The following is a 17,708-nucleotide window of genomic DNA, read 5'->3' on the forward strand; positions in this document are numbered from 1 at the left end:
TGCTGAAGGGCTGCAGCTTATATTCACAGAGGATGAAAATTGGTTCCACTGGGAAAGCTTCAAAGTCATTTCAGCCATTAAACTGTGGCTGGATGTATCATAAGTACAGGAGAGGTCGAGGCACTGCCTGTGAACCAGGGGACTTGGTGAAGAAGCTCCTGCTGAAATTGGCAGCTCAATTTTGTATTCTGTTTCAGTGCGACTCTGCAGCAGGACCAAGTCGCGTTTGTACATGAGACTCATTATGCTTCCCCTGTTTAACATACCAATTACTTCCTGTATTTACCATGTTTAGAGCGACTTCATGTCAAAAATTAATAATGCTAAAATAAAGAGCTGTGCTAAAGGGGAAGCATAGCAAACTAATAGAATGTGTAATGGGAAGAGAAGATGGATTTGCAGCTGTGGAGATCACATCCAGATGAATTTTACAGTGTGCCATAGAGAAAAGGGGGGTCCAAAAGAGGCTCCTGTGCTCTTTAAGGCACACTTCAGACTGTGATAAGTGTGTATCTTGAGAGGCTGCAGCACCTAAGTAATTTCACCTTGTAAGCAGTGCAAATATGTAGTGGTGCCAGTCAGTCCCTCTAAGAGCCTCACTCCTCCAAATTTCCTGGCTGTCTCTCCACATTGGACAGAAGTGTTTGGGGAACAAGTAATTAAGTTTGGGGGACAAAAGGTTTTTGCCTTTTTTAACTGACCTTTGTAGAAGCTTGGAGAACTAAAGAAACCCTGATTCATCCCTGCTGGTCATGGGGAAATGGTATTAGCAGTAGATCTCTGATCTTCAAAACTCAGGAGTCCACTAAGGATTTTAGCCAGATTTCCCCAGAGAACCTGACAACTCCATTGTATTGACCCTTCCTTACAAATTTTAAATTCAGCGTCTCTGTGGTACTGGGGCTTGAAATCCTGACAGTCTCTAGTAGACTTGGACAAACTGTCATGCACCAAGGAATATTTCCTTCCTCGTGTTGATCAACATAGGCAACAGAGTGGCCAACCTCCTAATGGGAAATAACAAACAGTAAGAGGACTATTGATTAGTGGTGTTTGAACAGTTGTCATTAATGAAGACTAAAAGCAGTGACGATATTTGTAGTCATAACAGATGGGAAGTTTATACTTGCATTAAAAGACAGCCTCTGCTTATGAAGACCTCAACAAGCAACTAGTATACAGGCATGGCCTGTTATTTGTTACCTCCAGTTTCAGTGGGGCACCTGCTCTAGATTGGTATAGGAGAGAGGCTGGCTTCTGAATCACTTTGCTCAGAAGCTGTGATTCCTTTCTGAGGAACAGTGTGAGGGAGAAAGGAGAGAAGCTCTGACTCTGCTTACTATCTTCAGTAGTAATGGATAGTGTTCTAATATTTTTCTGTTTTTCTGACTTTGGAAAGCTAATCCATACCTAAGCAAACAAGTTATTTTTACTATAACAACACACTCAGTGCTGAGAGCTTGCCTCATGTTTGCCCTTTTGAAAAGACAACCTCCACTGAGAAATCTGAATTTGATAGTCCATTCAGTGAAGTTTTAAGAGACGCTTCATGTGCATAAACTTTCCAGGGCCAAATACTGAGTTCTTTGCTCGCTTCTTTCTCATTTAAATTCCCATATGCCTTAGCAGAAGTTTGTCTTTTGTAGATTTCTGCTATTTAACTGCCACTTCTTGTCCGCTGCAAATTCAGCCACACTCAGAAAGCAAAACAAAGTTCTTTCTTTACAATGCATCACCTACATGTCATGAAATCTCTACTAGCAAAGATATGTAAGCATTTTTGTTGTGTAAATATTACTAGTCTCTTACACAGAAGAAATTCCACTCATGCTGACACTAAATGGCAAAAAGGGAGATACCCAGGAACACTTGCTAACAATCAGTGTATTTACTGACTGGCCGATTAAGTGATAGGATTAAGTAAAGGGTTTTATTAATGATACAATAAAGAGGAACCAGCTCACTTGTCCTGAAGAGTGTTGGTTTTGCAGGGCTAAAAAGATAAACTTTTTAGTTCTGAACAGAGTCAGCAATCGTCTACAATACACAAGAGCAGATCTGCTGAGTAAGAAGGTACCATTTTTATTATATTGCTTTCAGAAAAAGACATACATCAGTCTTTACTGTTAAACAAGCTCACTGTTTTTCTTACAACAGAAAGATCAAAAATCCATGATAGGAAATAGAAATCACTGTTTCATCTCGCTTGGAGGGAATGTAGGGCTACTTGCCTTTTACTGACTATATGAAAGATAAAACAAGTGCAGGAAAACTTCAGATTTCAATACCCTCCAGAAGACCTTCTTCTCATGGTGTGGTTAATGATGGGGTAGGGCCATTAGCAAAGAGAGGCCGGAGTTGTCATTACTGCAGGTAGGAAGCACAAAAATTAACACTACTTTCATGGCCAGATGTTACACCCAGTCATGGGAGGCATTTTGCAATACTTTATATGCTGACCTCCAGAAATTAAGAATAATAAACCAAACAGATTGAATATCTCTTTGTTTTTGCAAGTAAAGCACACTTTATTTTTCTATGCTCAGGACAGGGGACCCAGCTGTGCCAGCACCTGCTGTGTAGGTGTAAGGAGTGGCTGGTCTGTGGTGGTGTGTTTCTGCTGAGTGACAACAAGGGACTATTGGATACTTGCACTGAGGTCTTGCTCTATAACACAGTCCCTGAGAGCAGTCACTCCAGAGTTTGTCTCAAATGGATAAACTAGTGTCAGTCTGCAATTTCTTGATGCTACAGAACAATTGTCTAAACAAACTTTCCAGTGAGAGGCCTTCAAGGAGGATTTTTCTCATGTCATGGTGAAAATCAGTCAATCCAGTAAAAGCATTCATTTAGGCTAGAAGACACCATTCCTGGACTATTTTAATCAGAATAAGGACTTTTCCCTCATCCAAAGTGATTTTTTTTTCATTATCATCTAAATCAGATCCCAGTTTGAAAACAACACATATTTTCACAGTGCTGCAAAAGCCATTTCTCTGCATTCCCTGAGTTTTAACTATCTAAGACATGCACTAAAAGCTATCTGTATCATAAATTATGCTACAAAACCTAGCTACTTGCTGTAATTACAGGATTCAGTTAATAGCAGTAATTTGTAACTGCTCAAAGTTATGAATAACTCAATAACTTCAGAGCAGTTCATTGCCTGGACCTGGAGGAACCTCCTTCTTTGAATCCTAATAGGTATTTTTAAAGTAATCTCATCTCTTGCCAGCAACTTAGCAAAAATGTTAAGTGGAAGAGTAGGGAGTTCAGAGATTCATGTGAGAATAGCAAAGATGCGACTGTGTTGGGATTCCTGAAAAAAAACCAGAAATCTCACACCAAAAATCTGGTGAATAACTTAGGAACTAATAACATTTTACTGATCAAAAACATACTATCATTTGCATGGTTCACATTAGGAATATACAGCTGATTTCATGCAAGTGAAGGTAATCAAGAAGTCTGAAATCTGTCTCCAGCAAGTAATGTGCACCTTCCTATGTGATAAGTGTACAACTTGAGGCCATCTACAGAATGCAAGCAGAATAATTAATATCTCCCTCATAACATAAAATGGTGGGATGGACTAATGTTTGATCTCCTTGAGTCCTCTCCTTGTAATCAGCTCTTATTTTGTATTGCATTATGCATAGTATATTCACTCATGCCTCACTGTTGCACTGTTTTCTACCAAGACAATGAAAATATGGGCCCCCTTTTACATGAGCCCACACCACAGATTGCAAGAAGTAGCTTACATCTAACCTGAGGCCAATAGCTGCTGGGAAGTAATTAGTTGTAGTGCTGCTCTAATCCCTTAGTAAATGTAAGCTCAACTCCTATTTGTGCTGAAGGTGAAATGTTTGTGGTAACAAATGCCCTTTTCTCTGAATAAAAATGTATTTACTTTTAATCAATCAGGGACTCATTATCAGCATTGTCTTCATCTCCTTAAACCTTGGCCTTTTGTGTATGATTTTAGTGTTGGGGAGAGCGCCTGCAAGGTTATTAAGAGAATGTTGCAAAATAGCTCTAATGACCTGAAGCAGCTGGGGATAGGCAGTCAGAAATTACAAGGCAGTCCTATTATGTCCTGGTTCCTCCAGGCTCTATCAGACCCTCCCCATCCTCAAAGGGAGAGGAGAAGGACATTATTGCTACTCCTGTTGAAGCAGTTCACATGTTGCATGACGTGCACATGAGCACATCGAGTAAGAGCAGCCCCCCAAGGAGGAGAGGTACTCTAGGGCTTTGCTGCTAAGAACTGTGACCTGTGGGCTTTGGAAAGTGACATGGAGAAATGGCTGCCTTAATTTCGGGACTGGAGCTGGCTGAGGAGCTGGGGGATGGCTGGGGGAGCTGAGGAGAGCCTGAACTGTGCAGTCCAGGGTCCCAGGCTGGCCGTGGGGCTGCCCACACCTGCTGGGCTCCTGGCTCTGCAGTGCTGAGTCTGCAACACGTCACAGCCACACAAGGGAATGGGGTCTGCTTCTCCTCCAAGGCATCCAAGTGCCCCTCTCCCCTAGAGTGCTGCCAAACCAAGGCATGCAGCTGAGTAAAGGCGTCCTGGCCACAAACCCTTGAAGACCCTCTAGATGGCTGCAGCCCTTTCCCTTCCACCCACCTCTGCAGAGATATAGCATCCAGAGCAGGGCTGGAAGTCTGAGCCATAAACTTTTGCTGCTTTTAAAATCTGAGAAGGGAACTCTGGGAATTGGTTGCCATGAACTAAGGCAGTTGCTTTAGTTATTTTCAGTCTCCCCAATACACTTTTCTTGGCCAGCCCTGGAAATAAAAGTTACAAATCTATTACAGTATGTAACTTCCCAGCAGAGGCCCTGCTGTGTGATAAGGTGAAGGGTCTTTCTAGCATGCTTTTCCAGGATCTGCACGGGAAAAGAGGAGAATCCTGTGCTTTTAGCACATGAATGGTGCTCCACCTCACTCACCTTCTGGGTCTTCATGTTTGGCCCCAGAAAAGCACCCACATCTAACAGGCATGTCATCAGGGATGGGAGAGTATTGCAAGAAGTGAGAAGAAAATCGTTGTAGAAATCCACCCGAAAAAATAAAAGGATTTTCTGAATTTGTGGCTTCTTCAGCCAGCTGTAGGATAGCCTGTTCTCTTGTGTGGTTAGCTTGGCAAGTCATTTTTCTCTCCCTGTTTTTTGTTGTCCGACTCACAACAAGGAGGGATGTGACTTATATTGCTGGGTGAAAGAAAGTAGCACTGACTTCAGGTATGGCTTCACTACCTGGTATTGCTTTGGCAATTTGTTTTTAATTTTTTCATTAGTTGAGATTTCAACATTGATTGTGAAATATTATGAGCAATGAGAACAGGGAAATCTTATTAGCAAGCTCACTTTAGAGAGGAGAAACTCAGAATCAATGTATTTTCCCTGTGGAGGTAATCTGTTATCCCTCAATATACAGACAAGTCTTCCATAGACAAATGAAATGGCAGTGCATGGCATGTGTGTGCTATGAAAGGAGCACAGAGCTATAGTAGAAAGTACGTGTGTTGCAGAGGGAAATTTTGATTCTGGACACGTGTGGTTAGCTTTTGATACAAAACTCCACCATGACAAACTGTGATCTGGACTCATTATTACCTGCTTCTAGGATCACTTTCTATAACATCAGCAATGCTGAATTAAGGCAGTATATTTGACTTACAAGAATAGGTTTAGCAAAGGGTAAATTGTGATAAAAATTGTCTCCTTCCTTGTTTCTTTGTACAGTGCAGATCAAGTGATACACTCTCAGCAGTAATGCAGCCTGATCATTACTGAGCACTCTCCCTGGCATGCCTATGAGCAAACTTTCTATTGTTTCAATTAGATGATCTTGGGCATTCAGGGAATTTAATACTGATGGAGCTCAGCTCCTAAAATCCTAGAAATTAGAGCTTGAGAGAACCTAGGGAATCATCTTGTCCATCCCCTGACAATGCAGATTATTTTCTACTGTATTTTTACTGTGGTTTTTTTCCAGTCTATTTTTAATGATTCTAGCAACGGGGTTTCCATCACTTTTCCTGGGGGACTATTCCACATTCTAATAGATCTCACTGTTAGGAAAATTTTCCTGATATCCAGTCTAAAATTTCCTTTGCTCAATTTCATCCCATTACTCCTAGATATGCCCAGTAGAGGCGGGTGAAAACTGAAAGTGAGTAGGCAAACCTGACACATTATGTGTGCTCAGAGCCAATTTACAGCAGCGGGTAAACTGATAGAGTCAATTTGCAGCATTCTGTAAGTGACAGAGAGGGTCTTAGGGCATGCACTCTCTGAAAATGGTTCTGAATCTTGATGAAAACCCCGAAGTGTAGAAAAATATCCAGAAGCTGTAATGACTTTATATTTTTTTGCAACACTCAGGTTGAGCACAACAAGAGTCCTCTATGAAGAGATAACAGGTAGGGCACCTTGTTTATGCTATGGCTGCCAATAAAACTTAAATTTATACAGGCATCTGAATGGCATGTATTCCATTGCACTAAACACTGCAAATTGTCTTTTACTTATACATGCTAGACAGAATTTAAATCCATCTCAGAACATTTGAGCTATTACCCACTAGATAATGAAACCCAAGCTGAAAATTGCATTTATATTGTAAATGTTCTTGTGTAAGTAACTTTATGCATAATTTTCTGATACCCTGCTAATAAACTATCTAACAAAAGAAATTTGCTAAATTCCCTCTGCATACATGCACATTGCTCTTTTTTTCTAGTTTCCCTAGTTTTTTTCTTTTTCATCCTTTCCTGCACTATTATGGGCCTTATCTCTGTTTTCTTCCTCACTGCTAATTCATTTCCAAAGAGGCAATGCAAACACTTTGTTGCCCACATCACTAAACCTTTCATCTGCTTGTCTTATGTTCTATAAAGTTCATAGATGACATCTCTTTATTCTTGGACGTACCTATATCTTTTCTACACCACCAACTTGTATTACCAAAATAACTGTCTTGCATCTTACTCTTTATTTATATCCTTTCTTAGATCATGTCTTCCCCAGCACCTTTTACCAACAGTAAAGAAAACTAAAATCCTATGTTAATCTCCTAGTGATATGAGGAGCTCCACAGGGACATGGTCTGTGTTGTATCTAGACAATTAGCTAGTGGCTAGATATGGTTAGTCATAAAAAAACCCATAGAAATGGTCTACTGGTGACAAACTAGGTACATCTGGAAGAAACACAAGTCACAGGCACTGGAATTGCTGATCCACAGTCATGTCCTACAAATTCTACGCTTGGGGAGGGATTCAGAAACTGGGACAGGCAAGGAAAAGAAGGGGCTTGTGTGAGACTGCAAGGAAAGTACTTACAAAAAGCCACAGTGTGATGAGGGCAAAGAACAAAAGCTATGTCTGAGACTTGTGGGAAATGGAGAGGACTCTACAGTCCTCAGGATAGGAAAAGAGGTGAGGCATTAGAAAAAAGATCAGCTTGGGTGTTGGGGATGTATATCTGATGTCTCACTGGGGCTATTGGGGCTGCATGTGTCCCTGGCAGTGACATGAATACATCAGAACGGTTACGAGGGGGAGTCATCTTTCCAGACACTTAGCACAGCCTCAAAAACATGCTGTCCAGGGATCTGTGTGTGCAATCCTGTGGTTTTTGTCAAGAGAATGATTACCAGAGTATATCACAACTGTTGCTTCTGACCTTGGATTTCATTAATCCAAATGACCTTTTCTATTTTCCTCACCTTTCCTTCTTTTGGAGTGAGTCTAACTATTGCTCCAGATGCCACTTTTTTTCTCACTTTTATTTAATCATATAAACCACCTGATCTTCACCCTGAATAATCTTTCACAGTTTTTCAGTCTTTTCTTAGATGGAACTCAAGATATGTGTTTTGAACAAAATAAACAACAACAACAACAAAAAACTCCTCTGCATCATTGTAGATCTGTTAAATTAAGATGTTGTCTCTCCTTGTAGCAACTGCTATAGCTGAGGCCAGCAGATGCATTCAAACTGGAATTATGTCAGTGTCTGGGACAGTGATCATCTCCTGTAGGGAAATTCTGCTCCAAGAATTCTGCTCTAAGAAGTCATTTCTCACCACAGTCCTGTAAAGTCTACCTGTATTGCCCTTTTGATTGTCCTCTCCCAAGGATAAGGAAGTTAACAACACTTATAATAAGCAGTGTTCTTTATCAGAAGTTGTCCTGGTACAGAATAGGCATTAATCCTTAAACATACTTAGGCATCAGAAGAAAGTGTTGTATCCACTCCATTTCTTTGTTGTTTGTTAGGGGAACGTTCACAATCTCATCTTTGCACTCCTTTCATCGTGTTTCCCTCATTGATCCCATATTTCTCTGACTCTGCTGCTCACGGTGCTCCCTGTGACCCCTTCTTCCACTCTGCTCTCTGCCTTCTTTCATGCCATTTGAGCTAGCTTTTCCCATCTCTTTCCTCCAGGTCTTGCCTTAAAACCCATGGGAGTGCTATCCTGAGATTCTCACCACTTGTGTTCCCAAGCCCTTTTTCTTCTCAGCATTGATTGTAATTTGTTTTGATCTGTTAACTCATAAGCCCTTTTGGCCAGCAATCTTAACTCCTCGATTCTTTCAACAGTTGTCAGATATTTTGCCAACTCGCTGATGAAATGCTCTGTCTATGTGGTGATAAGTACTAAGCCTAAATTTCAGTGTGGTCCTTCATTCAAGGTATCTATAAAAGGAGGTTAGTGCAGGTCTCCAACTGAATACAGGACATACAAAACTTACGAATGTTAGAGATAGAGAAGGTTTGCTGTGATGGAGCTGTGCAGAAGAGACAGTGTACAAGGAGAAGGAAGTTGCAGCCATTTGAACAGATCTAATGCACAGTTTCTCAGCACTGCTGTGCCTATCTTAGGGAACAATCCTCTCTCCTGGGTGCTATTGAATGTAGGGGCCCAAAACAGGCTCACATTTGGAGTTGATCTTATAAGAATCATTAAAAGCAGAATGCATTTGACCTCTAACCCCATCACACAGTTGTCTATACTATTTGGACCTTTTTCTGTTTGTCACTGGTTTCAGAACATTACACTTTTGTCCTGTCTGTGACTCTTTGGCTACTCATACTTGCCTCTCTCTGTGACTGGAGGAAGTGTCTCCTTAAGGTGTTTTTGCCTTTGGTGTGCAGATCTGCAACCTTCCCCCAGGCCCCAAGGGAAGGATAATAGCGGGATTTGGGGTTTTTTTACAGGATTCTGGCAGAAACTGCAAGCAAGAAATCTGTGCATGATTAACACTTCCCCTAAAAAGCAGAACTTTTTACATTCTTATAAATTATCAGGATTGTATCTGAAGTATCTCCCTCATCAATTTCTCATTCTAATTGAAATAACCTGGTCAGGTCACAAGATAAAAGCCTGGTGTCAACACTGGGATGCCATTCAAACAGAGAAATTATGAGCTCGTATTCTTCTTGAATCAATAACAAATCTGCTCTCAGAAAACAAAACTAGCCAAAAAGAATTAAAGCAAGACCAGAAGGCTCTAAAACAAGAACTGGAAACTTTACAAAAGGAATTACAGCAGTTTCTGGAGTTTTCCGAGAAATGGCTGAAATGATTTGTAGGCAAAGGTGAATTTTTATTGGAGTAATGACTACAAAATGTCCTAACAAATTGAGAAGACCAGTCTGAATTAGTAAGGACAAAAAGGTAAAAGGCAACAACACTGCCATAGCTGTTTCTAGGCAGGGAGTCACCAGCTAGGAGCTCACTAGAAGGGATGAAGAGGAATAAGGACTCACTGGCTAAAGTTCAGCTCCAGGAAGAAATGTCTAGTCACAGATCCATCAGGGTAGCCTGCCATCTGGAAGTTCAGTTGGGCCAGTCAGAGAGCTTAGGCAAAAACATTTACTGCACTTCATCTACTTGGTTGCCAAAGTTAAAGGGTCCCATCAGAGAGGCTGGGCTTTCTGAGGTCAAATAATGCAAGTACCTTATATCATTTAGAAAAAACTCTGTTTGAGACTTTATCTACTAAGTATAACATTATGGGCTGAATGAAAGCTGATGAAGACAGAGAAGAAGAGTTCTAGCAGCAAGCCTGAATAACCATACCCAGAGAGTGGCACAGCTCTGATTTCCCAAAAACAGGCTTCAGACAAACCTTGGCTTCTTGATTAAAGGCATCCACCGATCTGAGATGATCCAGACCCAACTAATAGAAGAAAAAGAAAAAGGAAAGAGAAAGTCCTACAGGAACCTCAAGAAAATCTGCAGACACTTGAGTTTCTGGCATATGCAGGTAACAGTGAGGGCTTTCAAGGATCAACTGGAGAGGGATCAATTCAAAGGTGCTCAACTGAACCTAGGCTTTTACTAAGGTCAAGCAGCCAAACACTCCAAGAGATTTCTGAAGTTTACTGTGGAAACTGAGATTCTCCTCTTGCACTCATAGACCAGAGGAACAAACAGTTTCCAGTGACAGAAATGAAAGACAGTCATGCAGTCACTACAAATTTTCTAAGCGCAGTTCTGTAACAGGGAAAGAGAATACAAATGTGCCTCATGATGTTATGGAAAAATAATAAAATGAAACATTTAGCCCAGTAAAATGGAGCTAAGAATAATATGAAGTTCATTTGAAAATTGGGCCTGTGAAATGAAATATGGCCTGGAGGTTGTTCTATACCACCTCACATCATTGGCAGGGTCCTGTATCCTGCTATAATGTTATTGCTGTTACTGCATTTCCTTCTCTCTTCACTGTTTCAGTAAATTGTTCTTATCTCAACCCATGATCTTTACCATTTGTGCTTCCAGTTCTCTTCTCCAGCCCAATGCAGAGGAGGGACAGGGAAGAGGGGAGTGAGCAAATGCCACATAGTTTGGAATGTGTCAGTGGGAACACTAAATTGGGGAATACCATTCCTGAACTAGGACACCTGGGCAGACCACGATTGCTTCTCAAGAAGTTCTCTTTCAGCTCAGGGAACGGATGGACATCAAAGGGAACAAGCAAAACTCTTGCTTGTGTAAAAGGAGCAGCACGTCATTTTCATTTCAAGCTGGACAGCTAACGACAATAATGGGAATTTTGGGGTTTGAAAGTGTAATAGAACTGATGAATTGTGAAGGAATTGTAGGCATTGCCTCAAACCTTACATTTATTAGACCAGACAAGCCAAAAAGATTGGGGATTTGGGAGGTTCAAAAGAGAACCTCCTAATTGATTTCAAATGGAGGGAATACCTGGGGAATATGAAGGCATCCAAAACTGGAAAAACAGATTCAGAAACTGGGACCTCTGTAATTTGAACAAAAAATGTGAGTAACTGAGGTAACAGTTGAATCAATACATGAGATAGAATTTATCATACCTAATAACAATAGGAAAGGTGTATTCCAAATACGATCTTTGAAAGTTCCTTTCAAAAATGCAAGCTAGCTGAAACAAATCTATAAATGTGGGAAAGCTTAACCTCTCTGTAATTTTGTTTTGTTAAAATATTGGGAAACTTTATCATGACTTTGACTAAAATAAGGTGGCATCATTTCAGTGCTCTGAGTTGAGGGAAAGGATGTAGGTCAGGTTGTCTCTTTTAGACCACTCTATCTAGATATCAGCCTTTAAGCTAACTTCAAGAGGTAGATAAATATGTGTTTCCATCCACAATAGAAAAAAGGTGACACAGAAAGAGACTTTTCTTGGTGGTGGTTTTTTTGAGAAACATGGGGACAGTGTAAAACCCAAGTAGACAAGACACAAATCAACCCAAGAGCAAGAGAAAGGATACTTTTCTTTTTCAAAGGGAGTTGCAAAGAAGCTTCAAGCAAGGAAGTTGCCAGTCTCTGGATCCTTCTCATGTCAAAAATCAGGATTTGGTACATTTATTTAAATATACTACAAGTATGTGAATAGACATATTTTATCAAATACACGATCTCCATCACCAATTTCCCCTCCTAGTTAAAATTATATAGAAATTTGGCTACCTGCTCATATCTGAAGGAGTCACAAAGCTTCCCACCTTGATAATGAGATGCAATACAGTAAAGAGGATCAGTAATAATAGATCCATGTTTTCTAGCAGAGAACTTAAATACAAAGATCCAGGCTCAAAAGGATCTTCTGCCATGTTCCTTACAAAATTCTTCCATGAGTTAATGAAGTTTGGTTCTCAGAAGAATAATCCAGATTTAAACATACGGTATTTTACTAGTTGCAGGATGTAGAAAACAACATACGTTTGAGTAGGAAAAACTCACAGAAACATAAAAAGTGATGTAGAACGCCAGGGTGGATATTCTTTACTGATAAGGAGAGAGAAGTTTGTGAGGAGGAAAGCATTATGATCAATAATCAGCCACAGTTCAAACTGAGTGGCTGAGAAGCAAATTGAACAAGTGGAGCAGCACCTGATGTGGCTTGTTTTCTTTCCTGATGGACTGCTGGGTTTGATCTTTGTGTAAAAGTCTTGGATGATATCTACAGAGTCTGAAAAAGACATCCCTGAAGTCTCACCTATTTATTCCTTTATTTTGCAGATAGTCTGTGGAGAGCAAAGCCTGATCCACAACAGAGGATCCTTTGAGTTGTAGTGTTTACCATGCTATCTCAAGCCCTAACCGCTTCATTCTTTGTAATTTGATTATTTGGTCACGCCCTGGAATGCAAAGTATTACTCTGATGTATTTGTATAAACCTAGGCTCTTCAAATACAGTAAGTAGCTGAATGATGTATGTTAATGACATGCTCTCAATAATTTTTATAATGCGAGATCTCAGCCCAGATTTAATGCTTAATATCCCTGGGATTCACACTGAAATTATTACACACATTATGTATTCCATTCCTTGGACTTAGAATTAATTTCAAAACAGAGCAACGCAAAAAAGAGCAAAAGTGCATCCTATTTGTTTTCTTGAGGGAGTTTGCATCGGTAACAGTCTATTTATTCTGGAGTTTCTGAAGTTAGAAATACCTTTTCCCTTTGCTATCTTTGATCTATCCTGACGAATTGTGCAGAACAATTCATTTCTGTGTCTTGTCTTAGTTATGTCATTTTCTCATTCACTTGTAAAATATTTACCATAGTAAAATTTACCTCCTTAAATAAAGGACACAGGTTATTACAAAACAGTCTCAGGGAATCTTTGACATAAATCTGTCCGTCAAAAAATAAACAGGGAAAAAAAAGCTGTTTCTCTAGGTCCCTTTTATGGAAGACTGCATAGGAGAATTCATAATCTGCATTGCTTTGATCGATCATTCAATCTTTGCATTGGTGATGTTTCTAATACAGGGGCTTAGCCTCTGGAATGACTCCAAACAGGATGGAACAAAGCAGCTAAACGTGTGTTAGGTTGTGATCTGAGTACTCTCAGGCAATAAATCTTTAATTTGCAAGATTGGCAAGTGTCTCAAAATTAGAATTAAAGGAACGTTTAGCATTAGTGATGTTCTCAGTGTTGTGAGGAATTGCTTTTCTAGACAATTTTTGAAAGAGTGGGTCTTACTTCCAAGCATACTTCTAAGATACCCACTAAAACACCCTTTTGCTCCCCTCCTCAAAAATCAAGCCCAAAAGGCAGCAAAAAGATGTAAAAGAGGAAAGGAAGCTGAGGCTCATATTTATTATAGTTCCACCTGATGGGATGATTTGTTCTAGCCATGTTTCTATCCAGCTTCTTGTCCCTTAGCAGACCTTTTAGCTTGGACAGTGTGGAGAGAAAACCCCAGTGTGAACTTGTCTGCTTAGGAAAGGGGAATTTTCCCTCAGGCATGAGGACAGCACCGTAGTAATGTTATTTGTGTGTGTAAAGGCAGAACAATCTCTCACGGTGTCTGAAGGAGGATTGCAGGTTTACCTATGCAGGTAGGCTTAAGCCTGAGATGTGCTTGGTTGCTTGGACACACAATCCTCCTAGGCTAGAGCCATAGAGGATTCTAATTTCTCCTTCAGGCCTGCTAAACCAAAATCTATCTGTTTCCCAGCTTTCTCCTTTCTGCTTGACGTGTCCCCATGCACGGGTGAGCATCACACAGTTGGGATGCTAAAACAGTCCCACCTATTTCACAAGAAGTGCCAACAGGCTCCTCAAAACACCTTATCCTCTCCACCTCTGATGAATGCTCCAGCAAGTATTCCCTTAACAGCTCCAGCATCATACCAGGCAGAGCAAGTGGGGGAAATAACACCTCCTCTCAACTAAAGACTCCATGAAGTTTTTATAATAAGTAGAGCAGGAACTGAAAACATCCCAAGTGAGTGTCCTAATCCCCCTGCCTTGCCTCCATACTTGCTCTCCCTGGCTACTTAATTCTCTCTTACAAAATTGAGCTGCTTCACTGGTGACAAATTGGTAACAATTCACTGCAGTCCCTGGCCTGTTAGTTATGGTATTACCCCACGAGATACAAGCTTGAAGCTTTTTCCTGTAGAGAAGTGAACTAAGGTCTCCTACAGCCGCTGAAATACTTCTCCTAACCATGAAATGAGACACATCTCCAAAGAACTGTGTTCCTGCCAATGTGCCTTTCCATTTGCAATTACCTTCTCCCCCTGCTCTGCTTTGGGATGGGGAAGAAGTGGGAATTTGGCCCTGAATGAAAGATTATTAGCTTCTTTCTCAGTGAGGGAAAGGACAGGGACATACAATAAGAATATTAATTTTAATGAGAAACTCAGACTGGCGAGAGAACTTTATTGGCAGAAGTGAAATTAGCTTTTCTACATAAACAGTTAGTGGTGTCAGGGGACTAGTCATTCATTGCCCAGAAGGAAAAAAACAAAACAAAACACAAGAGTCTTTAAGGGTCCTTACTCTCAAGAATGCTCTTCACTGTTTAATACAGAGAGGATTTGCTTTGTACTTCAGAAAAAATCAAGTATGAAAGATATTGTCCCTTTCCAGCATTTTGAAGCAGTAAATATCCAAATGGAACAGAGTACTTCAGGCTTTTCTCTTGACCCTTCACCTTCTCCCACACAGACACATGCTCACATGCTCTTCATATTTATTTTTTAAAGCCATTTCCCAAATCAGAAGGTGAATTAAGTGTAAAAATCTTCATGTTCATAAACTCATCCAGACCAATTTCTGCTTTGGTCCATTCTTGCGAGACTTACTTTTCTTTGACCTGCTTTTTCTCTTTCACCCTCCCTCTTGCCACCCTGATCGTGGAATATGAACTGTTAAGGATGGACTGTCCTTTTTTCCTGTTTTCCCCTTTCCAACTTCCCTGAGCTAGGAGGAATGGAGGGGAAACCAGGGGATCAAGGCCCCCCATTAGGTGACAGATCATATGGGGCCCAACCAGTGAGAGTCCCAAACCAAAGGCTGTTTCTTGCCACTTGTACCATGCATGTTAAGATAACCTCTGCACTGCCAGGGCAAAAGCCAGCTCTGTAGCCTACTCAGTGTTTTTCTTCTGTGTGTGTTCATTGATAGGATGAGATTTAACCCACAGAGTAAGAAACCATGGAAGAATTACAGATTATACAGCATACAGCTTCCCAGAAGGAAGGTTTTTTCTTGCTCCCATCTCACATTGTGAAGAAAAACAGCAATTTATGTTGGAGAACAAGAATGCAGCCAGCCTGTTGCAAAGGGTGCTATGTAGCAGAAGTGATCTTGAGAGTAGAGCCAAAAGGAGAATAGTCACTAAGGCTTATTTCTTCACAGAAACTGGACATATCTGATAACGTCTTGTTGTTGTTTTTTGGATTGTTTTTACCCCAGCACAGTAGGAGGCAAATGCATGCAGATGCTCTAATATATCCACTTCTGTAGTGTCCAGCCATGACTGCTACTTTGCCTGTATCAGAGGCCAGCAAAGCCAGGATGGTGAGGACATACAGGGTAAAGCTACTGCTGGCAAGAGGTAAAAGAAAAAAAGTAAAATAGCCACTCCTAGACCCTGTAGCTGCTGCCGAACTTCTCTGGGTTCCAAGTAGTAGCAAGATCAATAAGTTCCTCTTTTGAGGGGTTTCCCCTTATTGCACCCCAAAACCTTGCTCTGGTTTCTCCCTTCAGGGCCAGAGCAGCCAGGCAGGCACATCTGGGAACCTTGCCTCTGCCTGTGTGGTGCCAACATGCATGGAAGGAGACTCATTTAACAAAAAAATGGTTGTGCATCTATTGACTAATCAGCACACACTTTGTCAAGGAAAAATTATTGCTTATGCATCAACATTCACTTCAGGTTTTTTTCTGAAGATAATCTAAATCCCATTTACATCCAGCTGCCACATGCCAGTAATTCTGAACACATTCAGTTTGCATATAACTTTGTTCATCCTTTTTCTCGTCTTGAAAAAGGGATAAAAATCTATCTCAGAATATATTCTGCTATAATTAAACAAATACAGTCAAGATTCAGAGCCATCTGTATTTCATACCATACTTCATAATGTCTCAATATCACAAACTCCAAGGAGTAACACTATACATTAATGGGAACATGTGTCGTATCTACTTGCTCTTTATGACTTACAGGCTATCTATATTATCCCCATGTCTCCAAATCTCTGAAAACAAGTGTAAATAGTAATTCTTATTAACTGCAGAGACACCTGCACTGATATGGACAAATCTGGTCAACAGCAGGTTCCCCTGCTGTTTTACTAAGCCTGCAACATGCTCCTGTCTCTGGCAGATGCTCCTGTTTTGTATTACTTCTAGGCAGATATCAACTTTATGCACTTTTTGAAATTCCTTTCAGGAACCACTGTCCTTCTGGCTATCAAGGGCCTTTTGCTGGAACAAAGCAATGAAGAGATCAGGAAGGTGCCAGGAGACTGAATTTTGGTCCTGAAAATTATTGGCAGTTTTTGTAATCTTCTCATATCCCTTCTGCTAAGGATTAGCAGCAGCAAGAAGAGTAGGTTTACTGGGGAAGTCTTGTAAAATAAACAAACATTACCAGTCTAAGCATCCACACATTAAATACCAGTCAAATTACCAGTTTAAGCACCTAGGATTGCTAAATACCTTTCTTGAGCACACTAATAGGTAATACTTCTCTTCTTGAAAGCTCTGAGTATTTGTATGAAGCAAGAACATCATGAGGGAAAAAAAGTAACAGAGCATCAGCCTGGGAAAATACAGCAATAAACAAGCCCAAATGAATCATAAGTGGAACAGTCTCCACAGTGGATTTTGGCTGTTCTTGCAGCTCATGAAACACGGTGCTGAAAGGATCCCTTGGATCATTTAGTGCAAAGCTGGGTGGTGATAGACAACAATTTAACGTCATTCTTTTTTTGAAATGAAGAAGCAATATCATAACACTTTCCAGGGTCCTGTCCCTTTTTTTTTTTCTACCAGACATCTGTTCCCAAAGCATACTGTTGGTCGCTTGTCTAGTGTGAGCCCTGAAGGGACATATCTCCCTTGCAGAGGCAGGGTGCTGCTGGGCAGCATCAGAGGCAGCACAGGTCTCCATGAGGCATAGCTCCTTCCAACTCAGCTACATGTCCCCATGGCTTTTCTGGCACCCTATCTGTTTTCTCTTAAAGTCTTAAGGCTATTAGAACAGTATCAAACATGAAGGGCCAGAATCTGAAGAGAGCCTGAAAGTCCTGAAAAATTTACTGGCTTCCATTGCAGTGGGCCATTTTTCTTCTTGTCACATTTCTCGGAGGAAGAAACAACTGGGTTTGCGAGGTTTTTTAAACTTTTTGTTCCCAGAGATACAGAAGGGGACAGTCAAGATCTGCAC

At 40.7% G+C, this 17,708-nt stretch overlaps 1 long non-coding RNA gene across 4 annotated transcripts in view; it reads left to right on the top strand.

Annotated features, from left to right (window-relative positions):
• LOC148225409 (uncharacterized) overlaps positions 1-13,122 on the top strand; it is a 125,583-nt gene extending 112,461 nt beyond the window's left edge. For 2 of the 4 annotated variants that reach the window (XR_015807170.1, XR_015807168.1), the window contains 2 exons: positions 6,393-6,430; positions 12,529-13,122. This is a non-coding gene — a long non-coding RNA (uncharacterized LOC148225409). The remainder of the gene's footprint in view (positions 1-6,392; positions 6,431-12,528) is intronic. The other 2 variants (XR_015807171.1, XR_015807169.1) reach the window with 1 other exon arrangement.
• Positions 13,123-17,708: the final 4,586 nt, after the last annotated feature.

Source organism: Sturnus vulgaris, chromosome 1 (genome assembly GCF_052056855.1).
Source record: "Sturnus vulgaris isolate bStuVul1 chromosome 1, bStuVul1.hap1, whole genome shotgun sequence".
NCBI lineage: Eukaryota > Metazoa > Chordata > Aves > Passeriformes > Sturnidae > Sturnus > Sturnus vulgaris.